Source organism: Ambystoma mexicanum, chromosome 5p, assembly GCF_040938575.1.
Source record: "Ambystoma mexicanum isolate Mex_15411 chromosome 5p, UKY_AmexF1_1, whole genome shotgun sequence".
Classification (NCBI taxonomy): domain Eukaryota; kingdom Metazoa; phylum Chordata; class Amphibia; order Caudata; family Ambystomatidae; genus Ambystoma; species Ambystoma mexicanum.
Genome location: NC_090930.1, coordinates 710,368,385 through 710,380,476, shown reverse-complemented (window position 1 = coordinate 710,380,476; position 12,092 = coordinate 710,368,385).

The window sequence follows — 12,092 nt, the reverse complement described above, 5'->3', positions numbered from 1 at the left end:
AGCGTTAGTGTCCTCTATACATGGTTTAAGAGCTCTTATTTCCAATAAAATGGTCTGCATGACGGATCTAATGTGTCTTCTTTAGGTGTAGGAGAATCACTTTTCTGCCTCTTGAGGGTGGTAGGTGACGACGAGGATGCCTCTTTTGTCTGTCCCTTTTTGAAAGCCATAATACACAAAAGCGTATATAAATGCAGATATGGGAATTTGCTGTTTTATTTCCTTAGAGCATGCAAGACAATATCAAGCCTCCAGAAGCAAACCCGTGAATTAACCCTTGAGCACAGACGAATTATTGGTTTGCATAAGGGAGTGCTTAGATAGAAGAAAATTATCAGAAGTAAGGAGCATAAGTTCTGTCAGGTGGCATGAGAGAGAAAATTAAATAAAATAGGTAGTTCCTCAAAAAACAGTCAGTAGGCGGCCTAGCCTTTCAAAGGGGGAAGATTTTGACAATGAAATCCTAACAATAGCTGTATATGTTATTAAAATCAGGATAATATTGATATAAGGAGCTTATTTATGAAGATAGCCCTTGTTGTGAGGAAAACTCATTACCCACGTGAGGCATGCTTCCCACGCCACGGAGTCCGAGCAGCCGACAAGAGGCATTGCCAGCTTCTGTCACAGGATTATGCGGCTGCAGGTCCGGCCCACCGAAGGCTCCAGATGAGGTAATGAGGCCGAAATTGAACTGTTCTAAAACGAGCCACAGAACCCCGTCGCTCAGCATTGCAAAGCAGATCCCAAAAGAAGCAAAATATGAGGTAAAGAGAGGGGGATAGAAACAATATTATTCCACCGGAGTGGAGCACGGAAGCTAGGCGGTCATCACTGTCAGCGCAAGCCACGCCCCCAAACTAAAGAGGTCAAATCATTCTGGGGCACTCTAACCTTCACACACTCATTTGACTCACTTTTTCCACGTCATCCAGCTCCTAGGTCTCCACCCTCATTTCAAACTATAATGTATTCAACCCCGAACCTCACAATACAAATGACATGATTGTAACTCAACGATGTGCCCTGTCCATCCTCTTTGAACAGTTCTGGACTTAATTCTTTGGGGTTGGTGGCCAACGGACACCTGGTGCCATGGAATTCGGAGGTCATGAGTTTTAGTCAGTTATATGGGCTACAAGTCATGGTCACTCAGGGATGGGCCGGGTCATGCTTTGGCCAATGTGAGCTAACATGCACACCAGGCACCGGTCCCTAATCGCAGCCTTGTAGGGCACATTCCTCTTGGGTGAAAAACACATCTTTGCAACACTTTCAAGAACAATTAATAAACAGTGTGGCAGTTGGGGGTGTGGACTGTCCTCATGGGAGCTCGGCATGACAGGATATTTCTGTGACCTTGTGAATTTGGGCCTAGTGAATGTAATACTGCATTTGCCACGTAAGCCTTCTCTTCTACCTATGATTATTAGTATCTATGCAAAATAGTATGGCGCTTGCACCTTGGGCCACACCATGTAGTTAAACTGTAATAGGTTATATTAACATGGGGTCCTACTGGACAGGAAGGCGTCCCTCTCACTGTTCCCCTCTCCCACCTGGCTCATCATAGTGCCTTAAATGCAACTCGCTTTACTTTAAAGGGCCTAGAAGGACAGGGTGGCCCCTTCCCAACATTCCCCCCTTTCGTTAATTTTACAGTAACATATTCTGGAATAGATCTGTGCTCCCGTTCCCCAGTTTCGACATCTACATATGGCTTATTCCTCTCTACTGGCAGTCATACACTGCACACTGATCATAAACTCTCCCCCCTACACCCATACTCCTAAATGTAACCTCTCTCCCTGCCAGCTTCACCCAAACCTATGTGTAATTTTCGGGATCATGGGGTGGGGAAATGATCGTGTGGTATAGAGGATCAACTTCATCTCCATACGGGATGGGAAAATGTCATACTTCGGGCCACCCAGTGGGATATCGGTTTGTACTTCAATGTATTGTGTTTCGCAAGGTGCTTTTGAGCCCCCAATTTATACCATCATTCTTGCGCTATCAGGTGCCATGGGGGCACAGCATTGAAGAACCTGCTGACAACTGCAGAAAATGACCAGGATAAACACACTGATGGACATTAACATCTTCATGATCACACCTAGCCACAACAGGGCCCAGTTAAATGCCATAGTCAGTCAATCACTGTCCTGAATTCCTCCTTCCTCCTTCATGCGAACACCCAGGCCATGGACAGCTACAATGATGTGGGATAATGATGCGTTCTCCATGTCTTCAGGAGGCATGAATGTAAAACAGAAATCACTACATTTTGTGCAAACCCCACCATCCATCGCTGTTAACATGTCAAGCACAGAGAGATTTTGCATTGTCAACTCAACCTTGGTCACGTTGAACCCATTCTCTGTGTAGTTCGCGAGCTGGACCTGTTCCCACCTCACTATTTGCAGCCATTTGGCATTGGCTGGAGCCTGCACTCCCGGCAAGAGAAAAAGATTCTGCCGAACTAAAAAGCCTATATTCCTCTGGTATTCCAGCAAGCAATGTGCAAGAGTCTTTAGAAATGTAATTCAATCTTTTCATCCTCTGCGGTTGCAGGAACTGGCCTTTTCCTAGCCGGATATGGGGCTCTTGCGTGGGCACCAATCTCTAATCTTCATTCTGCACTTTGAGAAAACTTGTTGGTCCCTCTGCTGGCAGTACTCGCCCCTTCAGGTGTTCTTCTGGGATTACTAATAGTGCTTATTACAAAGTGGCCAGTGAACAACAGCCCCTCCATGATGCTCATAGGTGCAAGTAAGCTTGTTGGCCACAGATCCAATAGTAATCCATCACTGCCGCCATTCCTTTCTTCATGTCTGTAATCAAGAGAGTTTTATTAGAATGTTTGTTTGTGCCAACAAAGACTGTACCCTTGTTATGGAAACAGAGTTTATACTCTTCTTCCTTGTGCACTCACATCAGCTTTTCATCGTTGCAATCCATGTCAGCTTTGTGATATGCTCTGTTCAGATTTGCGCGCAGAGGTTGACCACTCGTGCTATATTCCCTTGCTATATGTTACCAGTCCATCTGGCAAGCAAGGTAGTGTGCTGTCCTGCCAGTTATTATTGATGTACTTTCGACCCTTCACCATCAGATACGGTAACTCCACACACTTGATGTTTTTCGGGTCTTTGGTGCATTTTACAAAATCTGGACCCACCATTTGCAGTTCCACACTGTGTGCCTGGAACGTTCCTTTTATTCTGCATAGCACAAGATGAACCAGGTATTGTGCCTCTATAATTGTGACTGCTTGTGGTACTAACACCTTGGGAGCCCCTGATGTGTGTGAAATGAGTAAACGCACATAACAGCTCCCTTTCACAATGTTTCTCCCCACACCACTCATATCAGACTACCATGAATTAGTGAACTTGGGGTGATGAATATCCCCAATTACATCAAACCCCAGACCTTGATACATGTCATACTTTTGTTGTACTACTCTTTTCATTCATCTCTACACATTCTCAAGGATGGCTGCTTTAGCAGTATAGTCAGAAATAGCATTATACCATTTCATAATGCTTCCCTACTTCCCTACTTGTAAACAACCTATTTTCTACTTTCTTCACAGACATAACCTGCATATTAGAGTCATTAAATCCACTTCCATTATTATTATTAGTGTTCATATTAGTAAGATATATGAATATCCACTCGTATTATCAACACTCATATGTATTGTTCCATTTGGATAATATACAATCCTATTTCCCTCACTCCCCCCTCTATAGGGCCTCTCCCTATAATACACTCCCCAGTATACTCCAAGTAAAACTAGCAATATCACACACAATATCCAGCAATTATTGACCCACTATAATAGATTAATGCCCACAATCTCTCATGCATGTCTCTACGTCTCTGGTCCCTACTTAACAAACTATGTACATTAGTTGTGCCCATCTTCTTCTTTCCTGAAATAGATGCACAGACACACAAGACAACAGAAAAAAGAAAAACATAGAAGACCTACTCTATATACAAAGGAAGAAGGAATAAGAGGAGGAGGGAAAAAGAGAAGAGAGAGAAAGCGAGAGAGAAAGAGAGAGAGAGAGAGAGAGAGAGAGAGAGTGCGTGTGAAAGAGAGAGAGCGAGAGAGATAGACAGAGAGAAAGAGATAGAGAGAGAGAGAGAGAGAGAGAGAGAGAGCGAGAGCGAGAGAAAAAAAAAGAGAGAGAGAGAGAGAGAGAGAGAAAAACACTCCCAGGAAAAAATGCAGAGATAGCAGCAGAGCTTTAGCCTGTCACTTGGACATGCCACCACACCCGTATTCCCCTTGGACAGGCTAGTGAGGTAATCGGGGTACATGTGCTATTATCCCTTGTTGTTAAGATAACTGATATGCCACTGTGCTCTCTGGAGGTGCCTTACTGAGCCCAGTAGCGTAATTCTTTTAGTTTCACAGTGGAGGGAGTACAAAACACTACCTTCTATGGTCCCTGGAACCGAGTATTGTTCCACCGGCGCACAAAATTGCAAATGTAGATATAGTCCCCTGGCAGCAGTGATTGAGTCGTTATATGCTCAGGATCTGTCCCCGTTGTCTGTGCAGCATCGGGTGTCTCCGTAGTCGTAATCTGTAGGGAAACACATTTAATGGCTCGAGTTAGTGTCGCCAAATATTCCCTGAGTTCTCTCCCACCTCTCCCAACACCACTCGGGCCCTGTGTGCATCAGAAGCCCTTCTCAAAGGGAATATGGGGGTATGCATACGCTGACCAGTGACCACCTTGTGAGGTGACAGATGATGCTCTTTACTTGGCTGTGTGCATTAACTGAAAAGAGCCAGGGGCAAACAGTACACTCAGTTTTTCTTTAATGTGGTACACAATTTAGATAACTTGCTCTTGAGGAGGCAATGTATTCTCTCCACAACGCCATTGGCATGTGGGTGATAAATTGAACACATCCAATGTTTGATGCCAAGAAGTGCTCTAACGTGTTGGAATAATGCACGGGACCTGCCACTGAAGGCACAGAAGCGGAGTGGGCTTGCCTGCCTGAGCTGAGTTGGCCTGAGCTGCCGCTGACTTGCCTCTCGAGCCCCTAACCTCCCAGGTGCCGGGTGGCTCACAGCTGAACGGCGGTGAACTGCGGTAAGAGGCTGCTGAGAGGCGTGTCACCTCGTTCTTCACCTTGTTGCACCTTGATGCCCCGTTTCCCCCTTTGTCTGTTGGTGGATTTGTTTTGGGTTAGTACTGAGCTCGTATTGGGCTGCCGGGCTTGTTCAAGGACGATAACCTGCCATAAAGCATGCCCGAGCGCCTTCTATAGTCTGGCTCCTTCTCCCCTGTGTGCTCTGCTTAGCCAAGGGTGCAGACGGTTGGAAGTGACTGTGCAATTTTTTTTTTTTTTTAGCAGTGAGGAGTGTGGCTGCGAGTGTGTAGTCTCTGGCAGTCACTCTGCACCCTCTACTGTCCTTGGGAGGGGCTACCACTGCTGTGGTTCTACAAGACCCACTCCATACCGCGGAGCGGGGCCGCGGAGTGTGGCTGCGAGTGTGCAGTCTTTGGCAGTCGGCGCATGGCTGAAATGGCGAAATCGCCGGATATTGGGTTCCGACAGGATTTCGAACAGTACCCCAGGGAAGCAGACGAGGGTCGTTTGCTCAGAAGTGCCTTTGCTCGAAACACCTTAAAAATTCAAAACCGGGTGTGAAAAGCCAGCTCCCGCATGGTTTGACCCCGTCATACAAAGCTAACAAAGCAGTGACTTTACAAACAACTCACGCCTGCCCAAGGCGTACAGACATACTCCAACACCCTATGAAGGAAAACGCCGCCACGCAAATCAGTCCAAAGCGAATAAGTACGGCAGATGTGGAGGGAGCTCACCAGGTCATACCCGATTCCACGCAGCAGATACAAACGCAGGACCCTTCAGCGCTCCCGCCTGTGGGCTCGCCCGTGCCCGCGCAACTGCAGGCTCACCCCCAACAGCTCCAGGCCCCGGTGGCCTCCGGAGGGAGGACCGACCCCTGTGAGCGAGGGGGGGTGCTTGCCAACGAGCGGCTGGAGATCCAGCAGCGACGGCCCACTCCAGACGGAGAGCACGACTCCAACTACCCACACTTGGCGGGGACAGCTGGTCAAACGGCGTCGCTCGAGCCAAGGCAGCCGCGACACATTCAGGGGGCAGAGCCAGGACCGGCCTCCAGGCCATCGGCAGAGGAGGTCACGAGGGAGGAAATCCCAGAAAAAAGGGCGCTCACGCCCCCCAATGAGGAGGTAGGGGGGTCATCAATCCCTCAGGAGTGTCGGGCCAGAGAGCTCTCGAGGCAGGGATCAGAGGCTAGCCTGATGCAACTCAGAAATGAACATACACTGCAAACCAAGGCACAAGTGCACTCTAACTTACTTACTTCAGCCCCTCTCAGCCAAGACTGTTCACCCACTCGTCCCCGGGCAGACAGGGGGGGCCCAGAGAACGACGTTATTGTCCTCCCCACGAACAGCCCAGAAATCACCAACTCTCCACCAGTATACGAAGGTGGGGTACCGAATGTAAAAAAACGAGGCAGAACCGACGGGGGGTCGCCGGACACGAGAAAATTGAGTTCACGCTTGAGAAAAGAGCCCCCAAAAAGGAAAAACAAAAAAAAAACGGCCCTGAATTCTCAGGCCGCGAAAATCAAGACAGGCAGCCAAGTAGTAAAAAAAACATGGAACCTTGAATCAATAAAACCTTCTATGGCAAGCCTAGTAACAGACTTCTTTCAGGCCTTTGCTCCAGATTCTAAATCTAGGCAAGAGGACCTCACAGACGAAGAAATCTTGGAAGCGATAAAATCTTGCCAACCCCCGGATAAACAAAGGAAAACTGGACAGGGCCAAGTTGTGCGCCCTCCCGCATCAAGTCTGGAAACGGGCGCCCTAGCTCCGAGCCCACCTCCACGGGCCCCACCTCCAGTACCCCAAGAGACGCCTCTCCAACCTCGTCTGGCCCCAGCGCCCGCAACCGAACAGGGTCCAGTGCTCTCCAGACCAGCGATTGAGCACGGTGTCCCGGACAAGGCGGCTTCCCTAGGAACTCCGACAGCAGAATTTCCACCAAGCCCGCGGAGCAGCAAGAAAGGACCATTGATCCCAAATTCACCGGAAATTACAGTCGTCCCGACACTACCAGCGACGGGGGGGCCACAGCCTACCCAAGGGAAGGCAGGTGGCCTCAGGGGTCAGTCGCCCGACATTCCACTTCAAGAACAACGCCACCAAGTGAAAGCCAACCAGCTGGCCTGTCCAAGGCCAGTAGGGGCGCCATCGGTGCATCTCCCAAAACCACGACCCCTGAACCGGCCCAGCGGTGGTCCTGCAGAGCCACCATCTACGCCGGTAGTGAGACGCCTCTTAAACGAAAGTTCCGCCTCAACACCAATGTCCAAACAGCGCCCCCATTCAGTGGGCTCTCCAATCGACTCATCAGGCCAAAATAAAAGGGACCTTCTGTCCATAATGTCAGCAGTCACAATCGCCCTAAACCCCTTCACTAAACTGTATGAGGGCATGAATGAAAACCTAAAGGATCACACTTCGATCCAGGCCTCCATGCTTGCAAAACTGCCCTTCTTGGAAGGTTACATCACAGCCCTAGACGGGCAATTAAAAGCCTTGAAGCTAAACGCGGACCGTGACACCACAACAGTTGCGCCCTGTCTGACATTAGCCCCAATAGTGAACGTAGTTGAGTCATCAAATCCGTCTCCACAACAAAGCTTACCATCCTCCAGCATCGCTCCTTGTCAGCAGGAGGGATTGGCTCCTCGAAACTTGATCAATCACGAGGTCATCATTATAACAGACGAGACTCAACAAATGGCCCAGCCCCGAAATCCATCTGCGAGGCTAAAGGATGGGTCTTATCCCATCTTTTCAACAGCAAGAGCAGAAAAACAGAACCAAGAAGGGAAACCGGCAATTCAGAAAATCCCGCCAGCAAAACAAACAGCTATAGGTGTTGACAAAAGTCCTACGACCCCCGGAAATCAAATTCAAATGGTGGCTGTGCCAGCAGGAAAGCAAAAAAGTACAAACTCTTCTCCGCGCTCCACAGAAGACTTTCTAGAAGAGAATGATCTAATGGAACTCTCTCAACATATGGATGACCCCCGACCCGCTTGGCGGATCAAGTGAGGGTTAGTGACTCTGGGGCCACCCCACCAGATAATCCTGGGCAATCCGGGAAACTTACAGGAGATTTCAACAACCAAAGACGCAGGCAAAGATGACAAAGGGCATACTTCCCTGACACTGGAGGACCGCAGGCACAATCGCTCCAGACGGCGAGCACGTCCCTCCAATAGCCCGCCAGGTCGTAGAGCAGTGTCATTCGCCTCTCCCCGAGCGAGAGATGCATCGGGCAGAAACAAAGCGGCCGCCAGCGCATCATCGGCCCAGTACGCGCCAGGGGGGCGCCAGTCAGAACGTCCCGCAAAGAAAGGGGAACACCATGCCTCACCGTCTACCTTAAAAGAGCAAAAGGGGGCGCACCAGTCGATCCACTATTCTTCAAGAACAGAGACTTACCGCAAGGAAACTAAACCTTCGATTGTGTCTCCAATAAAGTTGAAACAGCACAGAGACAATAAGGACGACATAATTCTTAATCGAAGAGGGCTACTTGCATTATTCAGTCTGATCCTAAAACTTCGTGACATAAAATCGCCCGACCTAAAGATAGTGGATCCCTACCATACACATGACAGAGCTACAGTGAATATCCACATTGTTTCCGAGAGAGTGAAAAGGGAAATAGTGCGAGCAAAAGAGGACTTGGCCGCTCTAGGATACATCATCAATCCCCAAAGTTCAAACTCAATCCAAAGGGTTTCGGAACACCTTGAGAGATACTCTGTCAGACAGGAAAAATCCATCGGAAAGGAGAAGGGACGAGAACGTAAAAGAAGTGCAGGACAAGTTCAAACTGGGGATACTCCCAATGCAAAGCCTCAAGACCCCGCCGCGCAACACCGGCGGGACAAACCAAGGTCGCTAAAACTGACCAAAACCGTTGATCGCCAGACAGCTAGGTCTCCCAGGAAAATCTGTAAATCACCTGAAGGGGTCATGACACAGCATTCAGTGCAGAGAACCGGGTTAAACATGAGAATAACAACACAAGCGGATCCCTCCAAGGCAAAGCAAAGCGACAAACGACAGGGGTTGTGGGCTTGGCTTCCCAAGGTGCTGTCCCAAACGAACAGATAGCAACCCGCAGGTCGGCTGGAAGAGCCTCTAGATCGTCCGACGGTCGACATCCACGTAACATCCCTCCACTTTTGCTCCTGGAATACCCGCGGCCATTTACACCTCACAACGACGGGAGACGCAAATCTAGCATCCTTCGATATCATCTGCTTACAAGAGACTTGGTTGGTCCAAACACCTGCGCTGGATGGATACGACATAATCTTGGCCCCAGCCAGCAAAGGGCTTCTGGGTCGCCCGACGTCGGGCCTATTAACGGCCTACCGGCAGGGAATCGGCCTAACACACAAGGCCACCCTTTTAGCAAACCTTTCGATCTTGGCAGTTCTACTCGAATGGATTGAAAACTCCCATTCCAGACCTTCGCAAATTGCGATTGTGAACACGTACTGGAATCCGGCGGCTATAAACCCACAAGCCTACCTAACGATGATGGAGAACCTGGTGGACGATATTCAAGCAACGCACCAGGTACCAGCCATCATAATCTGTGGGGATCTAAACATCAAATGTAGTGAGGAAATCATAAAACCGGGCAAAGTCTTAAATCTGACGCCAGCAGCAAAAAGAGGGCACCTTTGGGCGTCCCTAATGTCCTCAAGAAACCTGGTAAACCTGAACTCGGTCTTCCCGAATGTACATCGCCTGCCAACTTGGGAACAGGGTCTCCTTAACGCTACCATCGACTACATTTATACATCAAGAAAACTCTTGGGGAAGGTCAAAGGTTATGAAGTACGCAAAACAACAGCCAGCGACCACAATCAGCTTACGATGTCACTGGCTTCCCGCTTCTCACAGCCCGCGCCGTATGTTCTGGCAGTGGAAACAAACCAGCGCGGTAATCGATTGAACCTGACAGCACGAGCAGTAGCAGCCCTGCAGGCCACATACGTCTGGAAGGAGAACACCAAGAGCATCGAAAACCTGGATTACGTTCCTCTGCTGGTACAATACAGGTCGAAAACTACCCAGCAGTCTTCCTCGACCATCCAACCTAAACACTCTTACGATGCGGCTCTTGTGGCCAAAAGGCGTGACTTTCGCAGGCTGAAGAGACAGCTGGGAAACCAGCCCCAAAACAAAGACCAACTAAGGGAGGCAACAGTAGCCTACAAAAACTGGGTAAAAAACCACCGCCACCAGCTTTATCAGCAGGATGCGGAATGCATGTTAAAAGCCATCTGCGGAAACAAGGCAAAGGAGTTCTGGTCATTGTTAAAATCTCCGGCCGCTTCATTCACCAATTTAACAATCAACGCCATAGCCGAGCAAAAATGGATCTCTCACTTCGCCACAGTCTTTCAAGCACCAGCAACAACTGCCCCAGCAAGAGAGGCTGTAATGGGGGACAATCAGTCGGCCACGGACTGGCTAAAACTGGACGATCAAGCTGAAATCGGAGACCAAATCAAAAAATTAAAGACCTCGAGAGCAGCAGGCCCTGATGGAATCTCTAACATAGACTTGAAAGCAAACCAAGTTGAATGGGCTTCGATGATCGCGTCGATCTTTACAAAATGTGCGGCGCAGAAAGCCCTGCCGCAGTCATGGACCAAATCCATCATTGTCCCGATCTGTAAGAAAGGTGACATCACAGATCCGCAAAACTATCGCCCCATCGCATTGCTAGATTGTATTGGCAAAGTCTATGGGAGCCTGCTCCTGAAACGATTTCAAGCTTGGGCAGAGTTGGCACCGTGCAATGACAAGTTCCAAACTGGATTCAAAAAGAAGTTGGGTACGGCGGCGAACATTCTAACCATCAGCACCCTAAAAAGTAAGGTCTGGGAAGGGAAACCTCGAATTTTCGTTGCTTTCATTGACCTCTCCCAGGCCTTTGACCTAGTGGACCGGAACCGATTATGGCAAAAACTAGAAGGGTGGAGTTGCCCCCAGGAGCTTTTACAGCCAATTAGAGCCCTACACTCGGACACCACTTTAAGGGTCCGACTGTCACAAAGGGGGAACTTATCAGGAGAAATCTCGACTGACCGGGGGGTAAAGCAAGGCTGCCCAATGGCTCCAGCACTGTTTCTGGCCTATATCGGAGATCTTGGGTCATCAGAAGATCTGACACGCACTTTTCCTCCACAAGTTGCAGAGGTGAAAATAAGCCATCTACTGTACGCCGATGATCTCATCTTACTGGACCAGACACAGATCGGCCTCCAGAGGCAGCTCTCTAACCTCCTTGTTTACATGCAGGAAAACAACTTAAGAATAAATAAAGAAAAAACAAAAATTCTGATAATGGCAGCTGGGCACAAAAAAAACATCGACAAATTCACATGGCGTTTGGAGGAGCACGAGATCGAAAGGGTTACGGCATACAAATACATGGGTGTACCAATTGACAGTTCGAGACTCGAGACCTCTATGCAGGCATCTCTCTTCAACAAAACTAAGAAGCTGGCTTCTCAAGGAAAGGCAATCAACATCAAATTTGGAAAATTTTCCTGCATCCCAGTACTAGAATTTTACAGGAAAAAAGTTGTGCCGTCTATCACCTATGGGGCTGAAGCCATGCCATTGATTCCAGCAAAAACCTGGCAACATCTAGAAGTCCTGTTTTGGAAGTCGGTGTTGGGCTTGCCAAAATCTACATCCACCGCCGCAATTCGCCGCGAGCTGAGCCTCCTGTCTCTAAAGACAACTGTAAATATCAACACACTCAGGCTATACAGGAAATGTATAACGGACGACAGTGATCACATCTACGGTCTCCTCAACAAAGAAATCCACTCTGGTAAGGTGAAGATGCTGACAGACTGGAAAGATTTCAACAAGGCCCAACTGGAATCGGTGGAGTGTTCGGATTTCGATCTCAGCACCAATCCCACGAGAGTCTACCAGAAACTA